At 45.0% G+C, this 9667-nt stretch overlaps 1 long non-coding RNA gene across 1 annotated transcript; it reads right to left on the reverse strand.

Moving 5' to 3' along the window:
• Nucleotides 1-3226: 3226 nt before the first annotated feature.
• LOC103777694 lies at nucleotides 3227-8794 on the reverse strand. The gene is made up of 3 exons (XR_608187.1): nucleotides 8700-8794; nucleotides 7176-7257; nucleotides 3227-3451 (listed from the first exon to the last, which is right to left on the reverse strand). It is a non-coding gene; the product is annotated as an uncharacterized LOC103777694 (long non-coding RNA).
• Between the last annotated feature and the right edge of the window lie 873 nt (nucleotides 8795-9667).

The following is a 9667-nucleotide window of genomic DNA, read 5'->3' on the forward strand; positions in this document are numbered from 1 at the left end:
GGCTGCTCTCCAGCCAGTCCCTGCCCTATCTCAGAACACACCCTGACACGATGCACCAGGCACTGCCTGACGAGCTGCATTTCTCCCACTGCTAAATATGTACCAGCTACTGTCCCTGGTTTAATTATTCTAAAGCAAGCTCCTTAGGACATCAACAAATACACTTGGATAGTATTCATTCTTACTTGCATGGGCTGGTCTGTCAGGCAAAACAGCCTGGAGGAGAAGTTTAGTACAAAAATAATATCCTAGCTATACCCTGTTAATAAGGAATCCACGTTTTTATTGAGGTAGAAGCTGGTGTGTGGTTTGGTAGCTAGGTTCAGACACAGAGGAGGAAGAGGCCTGGCACTGCCCTGCCCCTCATGGCATGCAGTTACTGAGCACAGCTGTACTGCACCGTGCAGCAACACAGCAATTCATTTCTAAGCAAAAGGGGAAGCTGCAAACTAACGTGTTGTCTGTCGTGGTCCATCCAAGCTGTCTGTCCTCTTGCTAATATTTTTAATATCAATGATAATTTTTAATATCAATGCACTGGACATCTGCCTTTGGAGAATGAGCACTTCAGCATTCCAGGATGTTGCCTTGAGGTAAAGTCATTTTTGTCTGTTAAAGGAGAAACCTCCTGCCACAGAGCTTAGTTAAAAATGAAAATAAATAAAAGGGTATCAACTGTGAGTGATGCTTAATTATCATGTGCTCAAAGTGTCCAGATTTTAAGTTTTTTTCTTTTTTTAATTGTCTAAGAAGACTAACAGAGGACACAAAGGTGCATGGAGGGACAGGCAACAACCAGCAGTGATGTGCCTTGCACTGAAAGCATTAATTAAGCTTTTGGGTATCTTGGTGATCCTGCCCCTCCTCTGAAGTGACCTTCAGGATTCAGCCAGAAACAAAAAGACCTTTTTCTTCAGAAAACAAGAACTGCTCCTGCTCCTGAGGGATTCTGGAGGAAGTGTGTCCTTGCCTCAAGCAGATGCTCTATAAAAGGAGATGCCCAGCCCTGAGGCCACCCCATTTCCCAGTGCCTGATCCCTGCAGCTGTATCCCAGGCAGAGGGGAAGCCAGGAGCCCCCTGGGGCACAGGATGTCTGTCTGACCAGCTCTCCTGGACTACAGCCCATTTCTTGCACAGGTCTGAGTGCCTGTGGAAAAGAGCAGGTCACTCACAGCCTCTCACAGCCAAAACTGGAGAAGCGGTGTCTCTCAGAGGTCTCAGGGGTGGCAGGGAGCTGGCCAAGCAGTGCTGGCCATACAGCTGTAGGACCTGCATGTCACAGAGCCCAGGCTTGTACTCATCACCTTCTCCTGCCACTGGAAGGGGTATTGTCTGCATGGCCTGAAAGCTTCACTCCCACTGGGGTAACAATGAGACAAAACATCAAACTGCAGTGAAAGGGTACACAACACCTCCCTCTGAAAAGGAGGAGTTGCTGTGCCACAGAGGAGTCCAGCAGCATGACTGCAGCAGCAGCAGGAGGGCAGGAGGGGCACAGACCAGCCTGTCACCCCCACACATATGATTTCATCCCACCCTTGCTGAACCTTGCTGAGGGGAAGAGCTGACTACAGAGATCTGCTGTGCAGCCCTGCTCCATGTACAGGGGTTTGACACACTACTTGCTGGCCATGTTTTCCTCAGCTAAAGAGGCTCCTGGAACTGATGCACAACCTGCTTTAAAGATAAACATCCTCTCAAGATTTGCTTTGCTCTGGAAAAACTCCTGCAAGTTCTACCTCTTGAAGCTGAGCTCATATACTAGGAAATCACATATAATAGAGTGTAACTCAAACCTTTCTACAAGGATACAGCAACCCCACCACTACACAGGATTCAACCAACCCCAGCAAATGGTAAATGAGCCAGTGTGGGGCACCAGTCTGTGTGTTACCTATGGCAATGCCAGTGAAAGCAACAAGCAGGGCACTTAATGAGAACATGCTTCCTTCATCCTCCCTCCCAAGTGCTGATCCCATTCATGTTTGCTTACATTTCATGTTTACTTGTCAAAAAAACCCATAAGAACTGAACCAGCATGCATTCCCATGTGGCCTGTTTTGTAATTGCTTCTCTTGCTCTGAGATCTTCTCAATTTAGTTGAGTAATCTGATACTGTGCTCTAATTAACAGCTCCTGGTTTTAACTCCATACAGTGAACTCTTCTGTCAATCTGTATGAGCAGCCATCACAATCACAGAGTGGAACTTGAATGATGCAAGCATAGAAATTGAACAGTTGTTATGGAGATAAACCACTCCATTTGTATGCTAAGTTGTTTAAAACTAAACAAAACAAACAAAAAAACCCCTAAAAACCTACAAAAATCAGCCTGCCTGCTTTGATACCTGACAGGAGGCTGTGGTGAGGTGGGTGCCAGTCTCTTCTCCCACGTTACAAGTGACAGGAGAAGAAGCAATGACCTCAAGTTGCACCAGGGGAGGTTTAGGTTGGATATTGGGAAAAATTTCTTCTACAAAAGGGTTGCAAAGCCCTGGAACAGGCTGCCCAGGGAAGTGGTGGAGTCACCAGCCCTGGAGGTAATAAAAAGCCCTGCAGATGTGGCACTTAGAGACATAGTTTAGTGGTGGGCTTGGAAGTGCTGGGTTAAGAGTCAGACTCAAAGATCTGGAAGGTCTCTTCCAATCAAAATGATTCTATGATAAAATCCTAAATAAAAATCAGGCTGCCTTTTGCATAGCCTGAAGCAGAAGCTGAGGAGACTCTGTGGAAAATGCCATTGTTAGGTCCTGCAGGAAGGTTGCTCTGCATGTTTTTGGGACAGTTATGTCACTGTGGGTCTCACCACCTCTACCACAGCGTGGCCACAGTGACAGCTGTCCCTGTGCAAGGGACAGAACTCTACAGTGCAGTACACTCTGGTCCTTCCCACAGAAGGCTACAGATCTTTCTGTACCAGAACATGAAGCATAAAATAAAACAGCCCTAACAGAAGATAGGAACAAACACAGCACAGGCAGATTTCCAAAATGTTGGTGTTGTAACTCAGCTTTAGCCTGCTAACACATGGAAGGCTCCTGAGGATTCCTATATTTCAGACTTGGAAACCAACAGGGTATCACCTATAATAATAGTACATGAGCACATACTCCTCCTGTCTGCTTTACAGATCTGAGGTGACCCCAAAACCTAGACTTTAAAGTTGATTTATAAAGAAAACTATGGTTTCAGCAGAAGTAATATTATAAACCCACTACCCGTTTTTAACATCTAATTAATTGATGATGCAATTATGGCAGACCCAAGTGAATTGGTGGATTTGAGAAGAGTTTCTGCTTGATGTTCTATCTATCTGGCAATTAGTGGTGAATTGCTGGTGAGGTTTTTAATCTGCTAGCACTCAGAGAAGGGCAGGCAGCCAGCAGCACACTCAGTGAAGTTTTCCATCTGCCTGAGCTTTGCAGTGTTATCAGAACAGTGTTATTTCAACTGGGAAAAAAAGTGGGAACAAAAAAAAAAACCCCAACACAACCCAACTTTGATTGTACAGATTTCAATGGCTCATTCATCTGGTAAAATCAGTTAAATTGGCTTACTTTTCTTATGCCCAAGTCTTAAAAACAGAACACAAACTGACATTCTTCCTTGACCTGGTTATCTTTTCAAGCCTTCAATTGATGCAGCTCCAAACAAGAGACATCCCTGAGTCTGTTTGCTGGGTACAAGATCAGGAATGAAGATTTCAGTCTGCTGTCTCTGAGGGACAATTCCACCACACTAGCAATAACAGAGTGTCTGGGAAGAGCTAATGAGCACCAAAGACAAAACCAAGGTTTCCATTTCCCTGGAATCACAAAGCTCAGCTCAATAAGGGTTCCTCTGTGTCCTGGGAGCCCAGGCTTCAGTGGACCTGGCTGATTTGCAATTCTGTCCAACCTTATCCTTTCACATAGCACCTCTCATCCCTAAGTCTCAAAGCTCTTTAGGAAGAAAATTGCTATCACAGTCTCCTTTTCACAGGTAAGGAAGGTGTTTGCCAAAGACCAGGCACTGACCTTATAGCACAGTGACAGCCAGTGGCCCAACTGCCTGGCTCCTCAGCAGCTCACAACAGTCCACCAGTTACAAACACCAGTTAGATAGGGCTGATGCACAGGGAGGAGACTGACAGACATCCACACAGGTTAGACCATGTGCCACAGATGTCTCTCTACTACAGAAGCACTACAGCACATCTCATTTCCTCCAGCCCTACCCCTTCTTGCTCTAAGAGTAAAGGCACATGGCTATATTATTAAAACAGGAGAGCACGTTAGACTGAAGAAAAGATGCATTCTAGAAGCATCATTTATTTATCTCTGAGTGGTTTAGCATCCCCTTGGCTGGTAAGTAGCAATAAAAATGTAACATCTATGCCATTCTTCCATGTCAAACGAGAAGATGTGTTGAATAAAAGTAAAGTGAGTCAGACTATAAAGAAAGGAGCAAAGATTGCTTCAGCTAAATGCCTAGTGCTTCAATAAAAACATGCTGCTCTTGCCTCCACTTCCCTACCAATGCTGACTTCTTTTTTTTTTCCCCAAGATGACTGAATACTGCCAGTTGGAACAGTCTTTGTTGGGAGTTTTACTGAAACAAGTGAAAATAAAACTGAATTTCAAAAGAAGTGTCGACTCTGAATTCTGCAAGTCTCAGCAGAAGAAATGATGGCTTGTCACTGCCCAGCCTTCAGCCAGCCCACAGGAGGAAACCCAGGAGTAACACCACACAGACTAAAGGATACCCAAATAAAATCTGCCCATCAGGATCAGCAGCTCCCCAGGAAACCTGCCCACATTACCCCAGATGATCAGCTAGAATCAAACAACCCACACATCCCAGCCCAGAGCTAAGATCCAGGGTAGAAACAGGAAAAGAGATGGAAGGAACATCTTGCATGTGAAGATTTGGGGAAAAAAAAAAAACCAAACCACTCACAAACAAACAAAAAACCTGTTTTGTTTTGTTTTCAGAAATTATTTCTGCAGAAATGAGGCAGTCAAGTGTTATTGTCTCCATGCTGCTGAGGAGGAGGACAGCTGCAGATTTTCAAAAGGGGCCCTGAGCCCATGTCACCCTTCAGGCTTCAGCTTTTCTGGCAAAAGAGGCAGAAAGGGGAATTCTGTTTGTTCTCTCAGACCACATTCTAGTTTACAGCCAACCTATATACCAGCCATATCTAATTTAGCCAAGTTTTTCTCTAGGAACCTATAACCACAGATAGTTACTGATAGAGAAACAACTTCTCCAAAGTAAAGCATGCCCAAAGGTACCTGGTGCTTGGGGAAATGACTTAGCTGCATGGAGAAATTCAGACTGAATGCTGGGCTTTCTCCTGGTACAACTCCAGCAGATATGATTTATCATCCCATCTCTGAAGAAAAATCCCTGCACTGTGGATGACATCTGTCCTTCATGTGTGTCTGACCTGCAAGCACAGCAGCTTTCTCCTGCACAGACAGCCTCTTCCAGCTCAACCAAGCCCCACTCTCTTCCAAAAGCTTCAAAATTTAATCCTTATTGTTGCCTAGAGACAACCAGTCTGAGCAAACAACCCAGTCCTTGTCTGAACTCAGCAGAAGTTGGGCAACAAAGAATGACCTACCTGTTTTACCTTCTCTGCCTAAATGTGCAATCACCTCCTTGACCTTCTGATACAATCATGCAGCAAGTGATACACAAGTGAATGAAGGAGATTCATGGGTAACAGTCATAAAATAAAAACACAGGCATTTTCTTAGTGAGCTACAATTGTAATTCAGCTTCCCCTGTGCAGCTGTATCTCTCTAGTGAGGCTGGTTTACAGCTGGGAAAGCAGAACCTGCTGCTTCTACTGGAGTGATAAAACCTAATGCAAGCAATGCCCTAGTACAGCTCCCCAGCAATTCATTTCCTCAGTGTTTAAAACTAAACCACAACATGCTTTTTTTGTTCAGGCTGTTGTGTTTGCCTCACTCTGCTTCTCTCTGGAAGAACTGCACCTTTACACATTGCTGCATTCTCATTTGAAAGACCACAAGAGGGTTAATCTCATTTAAACAGAATAAATTTCTCAAGGTAGAAGTTCCTGTACTGCAGCCAGGGGAAATCTGATGGCAAAATAAAATTCATTTTGGATTTTGACCATGAGAAGTAGAAGAATGTTAGGAAAAGATTAATTTGAATTAATCCGTGCCTTTATATTTGAATTAATTATCAGTTTAATGTAGTGAGGCTTGCAGGAAAAACAAGCCATATGCACCATGGCAGCTGAGCACAAGACATTTATACCCAAAATGTTTGGTTTCAAAAGTAAACAGGAGCTAAGGAAGCAACACAGGAGAAAGGCTAAGAATAAAACCCAGCCATGGTTTCCAGGCTCTCAGTTCTCTAAGTGCCTGCCCTATACAGCCTAAGTTGCCCCTGTCCTTGTCCCAGATATTGATGAACAAGAGGAAACTGAAATGAAGCAACAGAGCTCCTGCTTCATGTGTCCCTTCTCCATATGCTGAAGACAGCCCCTTGAGAAAGCCACCCACCCTGCCTGGAGGCAGAGGGAAGAGTGTCAGGACTGCTGGCTGATGGAGGCACCACAAAAGGTGCAGGTTCCAGCCCTGCAGGTGGGGGTGGTTGCAGACAGCTCTTCTCTCTGCTGGCTGGCTGTTTGCTCACAGCTTTTCCAAAGGTTTTCCAGGGGAACCTTCCACTTCAGTCACCATCTTCCCTGCTCATCCCCATCTCTCCTTTCCCCCTTTATTTGCTTCCCTTAATGTGTTCCTCTCATACCACCACCATGGTGGGATAGAAGGGAAGTTCTTGGGATAAGTCCCTTGTATGTGGAGTGCTCAGCCACTTGTCCAGCTGTTGCAGCTGCTTGAATGTGCAAAGGGAGCAGCAGCAGCAGCACTGCTTGGGAAAAGAAAGTTTACTAGCAGGCTTCAGAATCAAATTAAATCCTATTTGCATTTGTCCACTGCTGCTATGACAAAGGCACCAAAATGAGAACTGGAAAGTGGAAGCCTTTTAAAAATGACACTCCAAACAAGCTGTAATATTTCTTCTTTTCCTTTCCTGCTCCTTCCCTAGCATAGCTATGGTATGATCCCTCTTGGAGCAGGAACCTCATGAACTCAGCTGTAAGAACACACTTCTACAACCAAAATAAGTATTTCAGAACTAAGCCTTCAATACTCACCCAAAGTGTTTGTTGCAAAGTTTTTTTCTAGTCCATCTTCAGTTAGTTCTCTATTATTCACCATACATCCTGCATTGTTGATCTGCAAGAGGACAACTGTAAACAAAGCTAACCTACCCAAATATCTACCAACAAACCCACAAACACCAGCAGCTCACTAAGAGCCAACAGTCCTAGTGCCTTACTCCACATGTTTAAACTCTCTTCTCACAGAAAGTAACATGTGAGCTGTAGAGGAGATATCAGAACATGAACATGTAGTGTGGTTTGTGTCATCTGGGAGACCACACTGACCCCAAATCACCCATGGTGTGTGGTGAGGTAGTCTCCACTAAGGGGAAATCCACTATGGGAAGCTATGCAACGTGCAGTAGAATGGCCCACAGGAACTTCCAACCTCAGCAAATTAGAAGAATTAGCTCTAAAGTTGACAGATTAGCCAGGTCAGCAGGTTGCTGCATCCTAGTTAGCCCTAAGAAGAGCAGAGGTAACCAGCAGAGGTGCTAAACCCCACCTGGAGTACTGCATCCAGCTCTGCTGGCCCCAACACAAGGACATGGACCTGTGGGAGCTGGTCTAGAGAAGGGTCATGAGGATAATCAGAGGGCTGGAGCACTTCTCCTACCAGGACAGGCTGAGGGAGTTTGGGTTGTTCAGCCTGGAGAAGAGAAGGCTCCAGGGAGACCTTATTGCAATGTTCCTGTACCTGACAGGGGCCTAAAAAAAGGCTTGGAAGGGACTTTTTACAAGGGCTTGTAGTGATACAAGTAGGGGCAATGGCTTTAAACTGGAAGATAGATTTAAATTAGAAATCAGGAAGAAGTTCTTCACCATGAGGGTGGTGAGACACTGGCCCAGGTTGCCCAGGGAAGCTGTGGATGCTCCATCACTGGAGCTGTTCATGACCAGGCTGGATGGGCCTTTGAGCAACCTGGTCTAGAGGGAGCCATCCCTGCCCATGACAGGGGGGCTGGAACTAGGTCATCTTTAAGGCCTCTTCCAACCCAAACCATTTCTATCAGAATTTCCTTATCTAGTAAACACCAAAACAACTGCTCCAGGTGCCTCAGTTTTAGTGCAGCCCCTCCAGGCAGATTTTCACTGCTAAATAAAGGGGAAAGTGTGCTGAGCCCCTTACCAGCCACAATGCTTCACTGTTTGCTCTCTCCCTGGCTCTGTTTTACACTGCTCTGATGAGACTTTCTAAAAGTTTCATCTTGAAGAAGGACCAGCTTTAAGAGAGACAAAGTTGTTAGAAATGGAAGTCAAACAGAAAATGTGTGGTAAGGACCTCAGAAGACACAGCTAAAAAATTCTGGTTGTCTCTTTTTTGCAGTGTATCTCTGCATGTGAACTGAGAATGGACAAGAGCAAATAGATCATGAAAACTACTGCAGAAACATGTAGAGAGAAAAATCAAGCAGAGAACTGTGGGCCAAATCATGATTTCTACACTACCTGTTGGACAAGTTCACAGGCTCTGCACTCCAAAGACAGACACATGATTTAAGTATGCAAACTTACCAACACATTTAATTTATGTTCATTTTTGAATTTTTCAGCAAACTTCCAGATTTCCTTGGGGTGAGATATATCCAGAACATGTAAGAAGATATTCTAAAGGGAAAAAAAAAGTAAGCTACAATCAACAGGGACAGTGAAGAGCCTTTGGTCACTGTTAAGACCTAAGAGAAGAGGTATTTAAGCAGTGTGAAAAAAGCCAATGTCCAGAACACAACTGAAACACTGAGGTTAATATGCACAACTGAGAAATCTAATTCAAGTGCTTAAAACATGCCTAGTCCCTTGATTCAGTTACTTCTGAACCATAGATTTTTAATTCCAAATTCATTAGAAGAGAGCCCTACTCAGATAAATGTATGTGACAGACAGTCAGGCAAAGCAGAGAACTAGAATAAAAAACAATGCAAAGCTTGCAAAACTTCTGGTTAAATAACTCAAACAGCAGCTTCCTCTTCAGCTGAAAGCAACTTTCCAAAGCAATGCTCAAGGTCACAGGATTAGAGAATAATCTAGGTTGGAAGGGGCCCCTGGACCCTGCTTGTCCCCAAGAAGCTAACTGAGATCAGGTCAATCAAGAAAGTTTTATTTCCTCTCCTTACACGTGTCCCACCTCCCCAGCCACTTTTGCAGCCCTCCACCAGACTTGCTCCAGGACATCAACGACCTCCTTGACCTGGGGAGCCCACAATTGGGCACAGGACTCCTGCTGTGGCCTCACAAAGGCTTCAGAAAGAGGAAGAGGCACTTCTCCCAGCCTGCTGGCTACACTGGCACTAGTCCATGTCCAGACAAGCCTCAGCAGACTCTCCACAACACCCTAGATCTGAGTTCTCAGCAAGTGAGAAACCTCTGCAGGCATCCAGCCAAGCCTGCAGATGGGTGTCTGTCCCCCCAGGAGGGAGCCTCCAGCCATGAGCACCCACCACTTCCTCCCAAGGCTGACAAGGGTTCAGGCTCCTCTGTCTCCA

Source organism: Merops nubicus, unplaced genomic scaffold (genome assembly GCF_000691845.1).
Source record: "Merops nubicus isolate BGI_N331 unplaced genomic scaffold, ASM69184v1 scaffold22078, whole genome shotgun sequence".
Taxonomy (NCBI): Eukaryota; Metazoa; Chordata; class Aves; order Coraciiformes; family Meropidae; genus Merops; species Merops nubicus.